Source organism: Triticum urartu, chromosome 1A, assembly GCF_056163025.1.
Source record: "Triticum urartu cultivar PI428250 chromosome 1A, HENAU_Tu73, whole genome shotgun sequence".
Lineage (NCBI taxonomy): Eukaryota > Viridiplantae > Streptophyta > Magnoliopsida > Poales > Poaceae > Triticum > Triticum urartu.
In genome coordinates this window covers 508715896-508729487 of record NC_141873.1, presented here as the reverse complement: position 1 = coordinate 508729487, position 13592 = coordinate 508715896, and positions in this window count along the sequence as shown.

The window sequence follows — 13592 nt, the reverse complement described above, 5'->3', positions numbered from 1 at the left end:
GCTTAAGGTTTCGATGACAGTTATATTATGAGTTTATGAGTTTTGATGTACCGAAGGAGTTCGGAGTCCCGGATGAGATCGGGGACATGACGAGGAGTCTCGAAATGGTCGAGACGTAAAGATCGATATATTGAACGACTATATTCGGACATCGGAAAGGTTCCGAGTGATTCGGGTATTTTTCGGAGTACCGAGGAGTTACGGGAATACGGGGAAGAGTATTGGGCCTTAATGAGCTTTAGTGGGAAGGAGCCAGGAGGTGGCGCGCGCCCCTCCCAAGCCCAGTCCGAATTGGACAAGGGGTTTGGGGCGCGGCCCCCTCTCCCTTCCTTCTCCACTTCCCTCCCCTTGGTGCGCCCTCCTCCTAGGGCCGGCCTCCTCCTCCCTTGCTCCTTTATATACGGGGGCAGGGGGCACCCCTAGACACACAAGTTGATCCACGTGATCATATTCTTAGCCGTGTGCGGTGCCCCCTTCCACCATAGTCCTTGATAATATTGTAGCAGTGCTTAGGCGAAGCCCTGCGACGGTAGTACATCAAGATCGTCACCACGCCGTCGTGCTGACGGAACTCTTCCCCGACACTTTGCTGGATCGGAGTCCGGGGATCGTCATCGAGCTGAACGTGTGCTAGAACTCGGAGGTGCCGTAGTTTCGGTGCTTGATCGGTCGAGCCGTGGAGACGTACGACTACATCAACCAAGTTAACGCTTCCGTTGTCGATCTACAAGGGTACGTAGATCACACTCTCCCCCTCTCGTTGCTATGCATCACCATGATCTTGCGTGTGCGTAAGAATTTTTTTGAAATTACTACGTTCCCCAACAGTGGCATCCGAGCCTAGGTTTTATGTGTTGATATTATATGCACGAGTAGAACACAAGTGAGTTGTGGGCGATATAAGTCATACTGCTTACTAGCATGTCATACTTTGGTTCGGTGATATTGTTGGACGAAGCGGCCCGGACCGACATTACGCGTACGCTTACGCGAGACCGGTTCTCCCGACGTGCTTTGCACAAAGGTGGCTAGCGGGTGACAGTTTCTCCAACTTTAGTTGAACCGAGTGTGGCTACGCCCGGTCCTTGCGAAGGTTAAAACAGCACCAACTTGACAAACTATCGTTGTGGTTTTGATGCGTAGGTAAGATTGGTTCTTGCTTAAGCCCGTAGCAGCCACGTAAAACTTGCAACAACAAAGTAGAGGACGTCTAACTTGTTTTTGCAGGGCATGTTGTGATGTGATATGGTCAAGAGATGATGCTAAATTTTATTGTATGAGATGATCATGTTTTGTAACCGAGTTATCAGCAACTAGCAGGAGCCATATGGTTGTCACTTTATTGTATGCAATGCAATCACGCTGTAATGCTTTACTTTATCACTAAGCGGTAGCGATAGTCGTGGAAGCATAAGATTGGCGAGACGACAATGATGCTACGATGAAGATCAAGGTGTCGCGCCGGTGACGATGGTGATCACGACGGTGCTTCGAGGATGGAGATCACAAGCACAAGATGATGATGGCCATATCATATCACTTATATTGATTGCATGTGATGTTTATCTTTTATGCATCTTATCTTGCTTTGATTGACGGTAGCATTATAAGATGATCTCTCACTAATTATCAAGAAGTGTTCTCCCTGAGTATGCACCGTTGCGAAAGTTCTTCGTGCTGAGACATCACGTGATGATCGGGTGTGATAGGCTCTACGTTCAAATACAACGGGTGCAAAACAGTTGCACACGCGGAATACTCAGGTTATACTTGACGAGCCAAACATATACAGATATGGCCTCGGAACACGGAGACCGAAAGGTCGAGCGTGAATCATATAGTAGATATGATCAACATAGCGATGTTCACCAATGAAACTACTCCATCTCACGTGATGATCGGACATGATTTAGTTGATTTGGATCACGTAATCACTTAGAGGATTAGAGGGATGTCTATCTAAGTGGGAGTTCTTAAGTAATATGATTAAATTGAACTTAAATTTATCATGAACTTAGTCCTGGTAGTATTTTGCAAATTACGTTATAGATCAATAGCTCGCGTTGTTGCTTCCCTGTGTTTATTTTGATATGTTCCTAGAGAAAATTGTGTTGAAAGATGTTAGTAGCAATGATGCGGATTGGATCCGTGATCTGAGGTTTATCCTCATTGTTGCACAGAAGAATTATGTCCTTGATGCACCGCTAGGTGACAGACCTATTGCAGGAGCAGACGCAGACGTTATGAACGTTTGGCTAGCTCAATATGATGACTACTTGATAGTTTAGTGCACCATACTTAAATGGCTTAGAATCGGGACTTCAAAGACGTTTTGAACGTCATGGACCATATGAGATGTTCCAGGAGTTAAAGTTAATATTTCAAGCAAATACCCGTGTTGAGAGATATGAAGTCTCCAATAAGTTCTATAGCTAAAAGATGGAGGAGAATCGCTCAACTAGTGAGCATGTGCTCAGATTGTCTGGGTACTACAATCGCTTGAATCAAGTGGGAGTTAATCTTCCAGATAAGATAGTGATTGACAGAATTCTCTAGTCACCATCATCAAGTTAGTAGAACTTCGTGATGAACTATAATATGCAAAGGATAACGGAAACAACTCCCAAGCTCTTCGTGATGCTGAAATCAACGAAGGTAGAAATCAAGAAAAACATCAAGTGTTGATGGTTGACAAGACCACTAGTTTCAAAAAAAGGGCAAAGGGAAGAAGGGGAACTTCAAGAAGAACAGCAAGCAAGTTGCTGCTCAAGTGAAGAAGCCCAAGTCTGATCCTAAGCCTGAGACTAAGTGCTTCTACTGCAAAGGGACTGGTCACTGGAAGCAGAACTACCCCAAGTGATTGGCGGATAAGAAGGATGGCAAAATGAACATAAGTATATTTGATATACATGTTATTGATGTGTACTTTACTAATGTTTATAGCAACCCCTCAGTAATAGATACTAGTTCAGTTGCTAAGATTAGTAACTCGAAACGGGAGTTGCAGAATAAACAGAGACTGGTTAAGGGTGAAGTGACGATGTGTGTTGGAAGTGGTTCCAAGATTGATATGATCATCATCGCACACTCCCTATACTTTTGGGATTAGTGTTGAACCTAATAAGTGTTATTTGGTGTTTGCGTTGAGCATGAATATGATTTGATCATGTTTATTGTAATACGGTTATTCATTTAAGTAAGAGAATAAATTGTTGTTCTGTTTACATGAATAAAACCTTATATGGTTACACACCCAATGAAAATAGTTCGTTGGATCTCGATCGTAGTAATACACATAATCATAATATTGAAACCAAAAGATGCAAATTTAATAATGATAGTGCAACTTATTTGTGGCACTGCTGTTTAGGTCATATTGGTGAAAAGCGCATGAAGAAACTCCATGCTGATGGGCTTTTGGAATCACTTGATTATGAATCAGTTGATGCTTGCGAACCATGCCTCATGGGCAAGATGACTAAGACTCTGTTCTTCGGAACAATGGAGCGAGCAACAAATTTGTTGAAAATCATACATACTGATGTATGTGGTCCGATGAATATTGAGACTCGCGACAGGTATCATTATTTTCTGATCTTCACAGATGATTTGAGTAAATATGAGTATATCTACTTGATGAAACATAAGTCTGAAACATTTGAAAAGTTCAAAGAATTTCAGAGTGAAGTCATCGTAACAAGAAAATAAAGTTTCTACGATCTGATCATGGAGAAGAGTATTTGAGTTATGAATTTGGTCTTCAATTAAAACAATGTGAAATAGTTTCACTACTCACGCCACCTGGAACACCACAGCATAATGGTGTGTCCGAACGTCATAACCGTACTTTATTGGATATAGTGCAAACTATGATGTTTCTTACCGATTTACCACTATAGTTTTGGGGTTATGCATTAGAGACAGCTGCATTCACGTTAAAAAGGGCACCATCTAAATCCGTTGAGACGGCACCGTATGAACTGTGGTTTGGCAAGAAACCAAAGTTGTCGTTTCTTAAAGTTTGGGGTTGCGATGCTTATATGAAAGAGTTTCATCCTGATAACCTCAAACCCAAATCGGAGAAATATGTCTTCATAGGATACCCAAAGGAGACAGTTGGGTACACCTTCTATCACAGATCCAAAGGCAAGACATTCGTTGCTAAGAATGGATCCTTTCTAGAGAAGGAGTTTCTCTCGAAAGAAGTGAGTGGGAGGAAAGTAGAACTTGATGAGGTAACTGTACCTGCTCCATAATTGGAAAGTAGTTCATCACAGAAATCTGTTCCTGTGACTCCTGCACCAATTAGTGAGGAAGCTAATGATGATGATCATGTAACTTCAGATCAAATTACTACCGAATCTCATAGGTAAACCAGAGTGAGATCTGCACCAGAGTGGTACGGTAATCCTGTTCTGAAAGTCATGTTACTAGACCATGACGAACTTGCGAACTATGAAGAAGCGATGGTGAGCCCAGATTCCGCAAAATGGCTTGAGGCCATGAAATCTGAGATGGGATCCATGTATGAGCACAAAGTATGGACTTTGGTTGACTTGCCCGATGATCGGCAAGCCATAGAAAATAAATGGATCTTCAAGAGGAAGACGGACGCTGATAGTAGTGTTACTATCTACAAAGCTAGAATTGTCGCAAAAGGTTTTCGACAAAGTTCAAGGTGTTGACTACGATGAGATTTTCTCACTCGTATCGATGCTTAAAAATCTGTCCAAATCATGTTAGCAATTGCCGCATTTTATGAAATCTGGCAAATGGATAACAAAACTGCAATCCTTAATGGATTTCTTAAAGAAAGAGTCGTATATGATGCAACCAGAAAGTTTTTGTCAATCCTAAAGGTGCTAACAAAATAAGCAAGCTCCAGCGATCTATCTATGGACTAGTGCAAGCATCTCGGAGTTGGAATAAACGTTTTGATAGTATGATCAAAGCACATAGATTTATACAGACTTGCGGTGAAGCCCGTATTTACAAGAAAGTGAGTGGGAGCACTACCACATTTCTGATAAGTATATGTGAATGACATATTATTGATCGGAAATAATGTAGAATTATTCTGCAAAGCATAAAGGAGTGTTTGAAAGGAGTTTTTCAAAGAAAGACCTCGGTGAAGCTGCTTACATATTGAGCATCAAGATCTATAGAGATAGATCAAGACGCTTGATAAAGTTTTTTCAATGAGTACATACCTTGACAAGATTTTGAAGTAGTTCAAAATGGAACAGTCATAGAAAGGGTTCTTACCTGTGTTACAAGGTATGAAATTGAGTAAGACTCAAAGCCCGACCACGGCAGAAGATAGAAAGAGAATGAAAGTCATTCCCTATGCCTCAGCCATAGGTTCTATAAAGTATGCCATGCTGTGTACCAGATCTATTGTATACCCTACACTGATTTTGGCAAGGGAGTACAATAGTGATCTAGGAGTAGATCACTGGACAGCGGTCAAAATTATCCTTAGTGGAATAAGGATATGTTTCTCGATTATGGAGGTGACAAAAGGTTCATCGTAAAGAGTTACATCGATGCAAGTTTTGACACTGATCTAGATAACTTTAAGTCTCAATCTGGATACATATTGAAAGAGGGAGCAATTAGCTAGAGTAGCTCCGTGCAGAGCATTGTTGACATAGATATTTGCAAAATACATACGGATCTGAATATGGCAGACCCGTTGACTAAAATTCTCTCACAAGCAAAACATGATCACACCTTAGTACTCTTTGGGTGTTAATCACATAGCGATGTGAACTAGATTACTGAATCTAGTAAACCCTTTGGGTGTTGGTCACATGGCGATGTGAACTATGGGTGTTAATCACATGATGATGTGAACTATCGATGTTAATCACATGGTGATGTGATCTAGATTATTGACTCTAGTGCAAGTGGGAGACTGAAGGAAATATGCCCTAGAGGCAATAATAAAGTTATTATTTATTTCCTTATATCATGATAAAAGTTTATTATTCATGTTAGAATTGTATTAACCGGAAACATAATACATGTGTGAATACATAGACAAACAGAGTGTCACTAGTATGCCTCTACTTGACTAGCTCGTTAATCAAAGATGGTTATGTTTCCTAACCATGGACAAAGAGTTGTCATTTGATTAACGGGATCACATCATTAGTTGAATGATCTGATTGACATGACCCATTCCATTAGCTTAGCACCGGTTCGTTTAGTATGTTGCTATTGCTTTCTTCATGACTTATACATGTTCCTATGACTATGAGATTATGCAACTCCCGTTTGCCGGAGGAACACTTTGTGTGCTACCAAACGTCACAACGTAACTGGGTGATTATAAAGGTGCTCTACAGGTGTCTCCAAAGGTACATGTTGGGTTGGCGTATTTCGAGATTAGGATTTGTCACTCTGATTGTCGGAGAGGTATCTCTGGGCCCTCTCGGTAATGCACATCACATAAGCCTTGCAAGCATTGAAACTAATGAGTTAGTTGTGAGATGATGTATTACGGAACGAGTAAAGAGACTTCCCGGTAACGAGATTGAACTAGGTATTGAGATACCGACGATCGAATCTCGGGCAAGTAACATACCGATGACAAAGGGAACAACGTATGTTGTTATGCGGTCTGACCGATAAAGATCTTCGTAGAATATGTAGGAGCCAATATGGGCATGCAGGTCCCGCTATTGGTTATTGACCGGAGACGTGTCTCGGTCATGTCTACATTGTTCTCGAACCCGTAGGGTCCGCACGCTTAAGGTTTCGATGACAGTTATATTATGAGTTTATGAGTTTTGATGTACCGAAGGAGTTCGGAGTCCCGGATGAGATCGGGGACATGACGAGGAGTCTCGAAAATGTCGAGACGTAAAGATCGATATATTGGACGACTATATTCGGACATCGGAAAGGTTCCGAGTGATTCGGATATTTTTTGGAGTACCGAGGAGTTACGGGAATACGGGGAAGAGTATTGCGCCTTAATGGGCTTTAGTGGGAAGGAGCCAGGAGGTGGCGCGCGCCCCTCCCAAGCCCAGTCCGAATTGGACAAGGGGTTTGGGGCGCGGCCCCCTCTCCCTTCCTTCTCCACTTCCCTCCTTTCCCCCCTTCTCCTAGTTGGACTAGGAAAGAAGGAGTCCTACTCCCGGTGGGAGTAGGACTCCCCTTGGCGCGCCCTCCTCCTAGGGCCGGCCTCCTCCTCCCTTGCTCCTTTATATACGGGGGCAGGGGGCACCCCTAGACACACAAGTTGATCCACGTGATCATATTCTTAGCCGTGTGCGGTGCCCCCTTCCACCATAGTCCTCGATAATATTGTAGCAGTGCTTAGGCGAAGCCCTGCGACGGTAGTACATCAAGATCGTCACCACGCCGTCGTGCTGACGGAACTTTTCCCCGACACTTTGCTGGATCGGAGTCCGGGGATCGTCATCGAGCTGAACGTGTGCTAGAACTCGGAGGTGCCGTAGTTTCGGTGCTTGATCGGTCGAGCCGTGGAGACGTACGACTACATCAACCAAGTTAACGCTTCCGTTGTCGATCTACAAGGGTACGTAGATCACACTCTCCCCCTCTTGTTGCTATGCATCACCATGATCATGCGTGTGCGTAGGAAATTTTTTGAAATTACTACGTTCCCCAACAGGTGAATCCAAGAGCGCTGGTGCAATCCATCTTGCACTTGAAGTAGTTGTCGAACTCCCGGATGGAATTCACAATCCTAAGGAAGAGCTTTCGGCTCATCCGATAACGGCGCCGAAATGTTTTCTCGCCGTGAAGTGGAGCATCGGCGAAGTAGTCAGAGTAGAGCATGCAGTAGCCTTCGAGACAATGCCGGTTCTTTGCTTTCACCCGCCCAGGCGCCGAGCCACCTCGCCGCGGCTTTTCATTGCTCGCCAGCAGCTGGGCGAGGGCGGCGAGAACCATGAGATGCTCTTCTTCCTGGACGTCGGCCTCGGCTTCCTCCTCCGGCAGCGCGGCGAGCGCTTCCTCGTCATCCGAGTCCATCGCCGAGGCAAGCAAATCGCCAAACACCTTGCGCTCGGTGGGCGTGTACCCGCCGCTAAACCGCGCCTCCGCGGCCGGAAATACCCAGCTGCTGTTGGAGGGGCTGCCGCGGCGAAGCGCTGCTATTTCTCTGGCGGGGAATGGCTATCTAGCGGTGTAGGGCGGCGGGCGGCGCCGGGATATAGCTAGTGGTGGCCGAGGGCGCGGGGGGTGGGAGGCGAGTCGGGGAAGAAAACCTTGACTTTTCCCCTGACGGTGTGGGCCAGCCACGCTTTTCCCTTGCGCCGGAGCCCCCAACTGCTCCCCAGTGCGCCGGGTTCGGCCTGTGACCGCCGGGCGGAAAAAGGGCCGAACCGACGATTTTCGGCGTCCTGGGGGCGCGACTGGGGCGTTTTTTTCGCGCCGGCACCGAAAAAGTGACCTGAGGGGCCTGTTGGGGGCGCGGCTAGAGATGCTCTAACGCCTGACCTCAAATAGTCTGGCCGTGTCCATCTTAAGGTAAATGAACAGAACATGTCACTCAACACGCGGCTGCAAACGAACCGTCATTCATTTTTCTTCCGCTTTGGACGCATTCGTGGCCTAAAGTTGGGTCGCGTTCGCAGCCGAACGAACACGCGCAGATGATTCGTCCTCGGATGATGAAGAGCTAGTGGTGGGTGCATTGGTTGTCCATGACCACATTAGTAGGAAGCGGCCTTGGTACATGGGATCAATCCTCGGCCATGTTTCAGTCTTGAACTGCAATAGGGAGAGAGACCACACCCTTCTCTACGCCGATTATTTTGAGAATAGCGCACTCTTCAAACCACACAAATTTCGCCGCCGCTTTCGTATGGTGAGACATGTGTTCAATCATATTTGGGAGAGAGTGGTAGCATATGATCCATACTTTGAGTGCAAAGAGGATGCCCTTGGCCAGCTTGGCTTCTCTTCTTATCAGAAATGCACCGCGGCTATCCACATGCTTGCATATGGAATTCATGTTGATCTTGTGGATGAGCATGTTCGTACGAGTGAGTCCACATGTCTCCTCTCAATGTATAGTTTTCTGCAAGACCGTGGTGGCAGTGTTCGGCCCTAAGTACCCGAGAGAGCCAACTGCCGCTGATACAGAGAGGTTGTTGGCTGTCAATGCCGAGAGGGGCTTTCCGGCCATGCTTTCTAGTATTGATTGTATGCACTAAAAGTGAAAGAACTGTCAATTTGCTTGGCAAGGGTTGTACAAGGGGCATGTGAAAGGTGCTACTGTCATACTTGAAGTGGTGGCTTCACAAGATCGTGGATATGGCATTTTTTTCTTTGGCATGGCTGGTTCTCATAGTGATATCAGTGTTCTTCAGTGTTCTCCCGTGTTTGCAAGGCTTGTAGAAGGCCACTGTCCGAAGGTGAACTTTGAGGTCGATGGCCACTAGTACAACAAGAAATATTACCTTGCTGATGGTATCTATCCAGAATGGTCCACTCTTGTGAAAATCATACCCAATCCGCAAGGAGAGAAGAGACCGAGTTTTGCCCAAATGCAGGAGAGTGCTAGGAAGGATGTGGAGCGTGCTTTCGGTGTGCTTCAGTCTCAATGGGGTATCATTCGAAACCCTGCATTGACATGGAGCACGCAGAAGCTTTGGGAAGTGATGACTGCATGTGTGATCATGCACAACATGATCGTGCAGGATGAGCGTGATGAAAGCATCTACGACCAAGGGTTTGATTTTTAGGGTGAAAATGTTGAGTCTGAGCAGCCACCTCCTGCAACCTCCGAACAGTTTGTCAATTTTCATCGTGAATTGCGGGATTGGCATACTCATTTCTAGCTTCAGAATGGCTTGGTTGAGCACATGTGGACTCACATTGGCAATTCAGTAGATTTATCAATTTAATTTCTTTTCATGCAGATAAATTTCGATTGGGTTACAAGACTATTTGATATTGTATTTTTTTGATTGGGTTGTAAAGAAACTATTTCGGACGTATTACTATTTGCTATGTTTGATCTCAACCATTTGATAATATGCACAGCGGACGAGATGCGATGGAAATGCGGCCATGCGTTGGGCGCACGGCTGGCACGTCCATAAATCCAGACAGACACGGCTTCATTGCCACCCCAAGCAGGCGAAAAGCGAACGAAACGAACGTCCGTTTAGGGTCGTGCGTTGGAGTTGGCCTAGTTAGACCTCCTCCAATGCAAAGATGCTTAGATGAGGTGCTAAGCATATTAAATGCCTTAGCAACTCAAGTCCCCAATGCAAAGGTGCTAAGCTTTTGGGTGCTAATCTTCATGCATTTAATTAGTTGTAGACTCAGAAATATGCTTTCACCTAGGTACACGTGCTTAGCACCGTTTTTTTCTGGGGTCACCCTACTACTCTCTCTCTTCTTAACTAACATGCCACATCAGATTTTTTGCTTAGTTGGCAAGCTTAGCACTTGTATAAGGTGAAGCATTGGGAGGGGCCTTACTCAATAAGGCTGCTGCCAATGCATGGGTGCTTAGATGAGGTGCTAAACACATTAAATAGCTTAGCAACTATACTCCCCAATACATAGGTGCTTAGCTTATGGTTGTTAAGCTTGCTTCATTTAATGATTTAGCAACTAAAACTCTTCATGTATTGGTGGGCTTTCTTTTTTTAAATGTTTTGCCTAGGTTCACGCGCTTAGCGTTGTTTCTTCTTAGGGTCACCACACTCATCTCTCTTCTTTTAAATAACATGCCACATCAGATTTTTTGCCTACGTGAAAGGCTTAGCACCTGTATAAGATGAAGCATTGGAAGGGGCCTAAGATGTTGACGAAGCATGCACGGCGTTGATTCCAGACTACTTGATGGGTCAATCAATCCAAACACCACTCCATGGAATGGAATGTGTGTGTGGTCTTAATCTGCCTGCCTACGGCATGGCTTAGCTTGCTAGACATGCACTAGAGCGGTCGATTGAGGGCTGTGCCGCCATGACAAGTGCGTGTGTGATGGCTGTAGTATCACCAGTTCAAGGCCTGGGCATCCGACGACCCTGAACCAGAAGCTGGTCCTTGTCAGCCTCATCACGCAGCAGTACTTGCCGGTAGCAAGAAACGACCGCCGGATCGGTCGAGATCGCCGGGGAAAGCAGGATTTGCTAGAAAGCGAGCAATCATTTTGCCCCGGATACAGCAAAGTAGCAATCTCAGAAATTAGTTAATAATAGTCGTACGAACCTTTGTTCGCTGATTAGTTAATCATCGGCAAAGAGCCCTTTGACCGGCCGGGGCTAGCAGCTAAGCATATCCGGTGGTAGTAGCAGTAGTTAATTAGTGAGCGATTTAGTAGCGGTCAAGTGCTCGGAATCCTCTCTCGTTGGACGGCCATGGAATCGATCGGATGGTCCCGGCCCAGAAAGTGGAGATCTAGAGATATGAGGCATCAAGCTGGCCGGCCGGGCGAGATCTAGGGAGATAAAGAATCCGCAATCTGATGCTCCGGGAGGTTAAATCTACTGCACTGCACTTGATCGATCTCATCATTAGCAAGTGCTTTGTTTAACTTTGCAACGATGTTCGTAGCTAGGCAGCGCCTGTCGTGGACCGATCGAAACTGGTAGTAGTAGTGAGATCGATCTCAACCGAATTCAGAACCTATCCGTACGCCTCAAAAGGTAGTGGACCGGACAATGGCGGAGCCACCCATCGGGGCGGCACGCCGACGACCGTGCACGTAGCTTTCCTCCTAAAGCGCCCATGCACCCAAAAGTCTGATAGGATTTACCCGTGCAAATAATAATACGCAGGGAGCAGATAAATACTTATGCGATCTCGCATCGCATCGCATCGCATGCAATTTTACCACTTGACCGGCCACTGCGTCGTGTAGGAGCCAGTGGCGACACCGATTGAACCGCCGTCAAATTCCACGTCCAAATTAACCAAGAATCAATTAGTAGTAAGTGGTCGGTCGCTCTCGCCGTCGTCAGGTGCGTGCGTGCGTGCGGCATCGTCGCAAGTCAGAGCTGCGACCTGAAACGATGCCAATTGATTTGCAGCATCGCCGTTCCCACCGCGAAGCTGAGAAAGGATTTGGGAGGGAGATTCCCGGCCTGCGAGACCGATATCTTAACTCCTGGATGTCAGTCAGATATGAAACGGACCGGCCAGGAGGACGCGACAGAGGACCAAATCTGCAGGACCTGGTCGATATATAGACTTTTTATGCAGTACATATAGTACTATGATCGTCTCTGTTATGGCGCCATGCACATGGTTTGACACTTGGAACCGCACAGGCGACGACCTTGGGATTGCGAGGGAAACCAATAAGAATGGCCACTGGTTGCGCCCGGGCCGCTGATAATCAGTAAGTACATCTATATCTATATGGTACGCACTACGTACGATACGGGAGACGCGCAACTTAAGTCGGATTCGGTGACCACGATCGCTCGCCTAATGGGAGGTTAGGGGCGGGGTTATGGGGGACAGCCGAGCCGCGGCCAGGCATTGACTATTAACAGATGGGTGAGTAATTAACCCAAGCTAATCTAATCTAATCCTGCATCAAAAGAAGATGGCATTGCTTCCCGGGCTTGCCTACCCTCTCGCGGCTTCCTGGAGCTCAGCTCAGCTGGCTACGCGACGTACGAGGACACACCAACCCAAACCCCCTTCTGTTTTCTCTCTTTGCCTTCGTAGAAATCAGGCAAGTTTGGTTTTGGTACGCGTCCGATCCGATTGCTAGGACATGCATGCAACATGCATGCATGTATATGGAAACGGACGCCGCGACACTCCAGCTTGTTGCACTTGCCCTGGAAACATACCTAGGCAGCAGGTTTCGTCTTTGCTTTGCTCTCTTCTCCGGCTGTCCGAAGCAGAGAGTGCGTACGTACGTTTCATGTCGTGTCTGCTCTCTTGTCTGCTTCGTGTCCGCGAGCTTCTTCTCTTGTCTTCTTCGTCTTCCAAAAAAAATACACACTCTTGTCTGCTTGGGCAGTCCTTTCGGACAGACACACCCGCGCACTGTGTTTGACAAGTGTATGTACACAACTTGCCACTGTCTACCACCTTTCCCGCCCATGAATTAGTTGTTCATCGTTAGTCGTCTCCCAAGGGACAAAACCCTAGTGCAACCAGCTGCCTTTTGGCCTCTGAAAAAAATCCTTAAAAAAACCTTTGCAGGTCGTTGCAGAGAGGACAAAGGAGCACGCGTCACGCCGCTGTTGACGTGCAACCATAGTTAGCTGGAGGGGCGAGTTGCTTTCGCCAGGAAGTGATACTGTTGCCGGCCGACGGGCCGGCACCCTCGCGGCCGCGGCTCGCGCACGCAAAGGCCGCGCGCCCCGCCCGCCCGGTGCACCATATGCGCGCGCCCGCATTGGCCGAACCCCGGCATCCATCCCCGGCTCGTGTCGCCTCGATCGCGTGTTTACTGCTGCCACGCCGGCGCACGTTTCCTCTCGGGTTCAGTCCAGCCAACCAACCTTTGGTGAGTGCGCGCCAAGTGCAAAACACAGCACTCCATGCCGTTCATTTGAAAAAAAAAAGAGAAAAACACAGTACTCAGGTCATGTAGGAGTACTCGTATTTTCATATTTGTAACCAATTGGTTC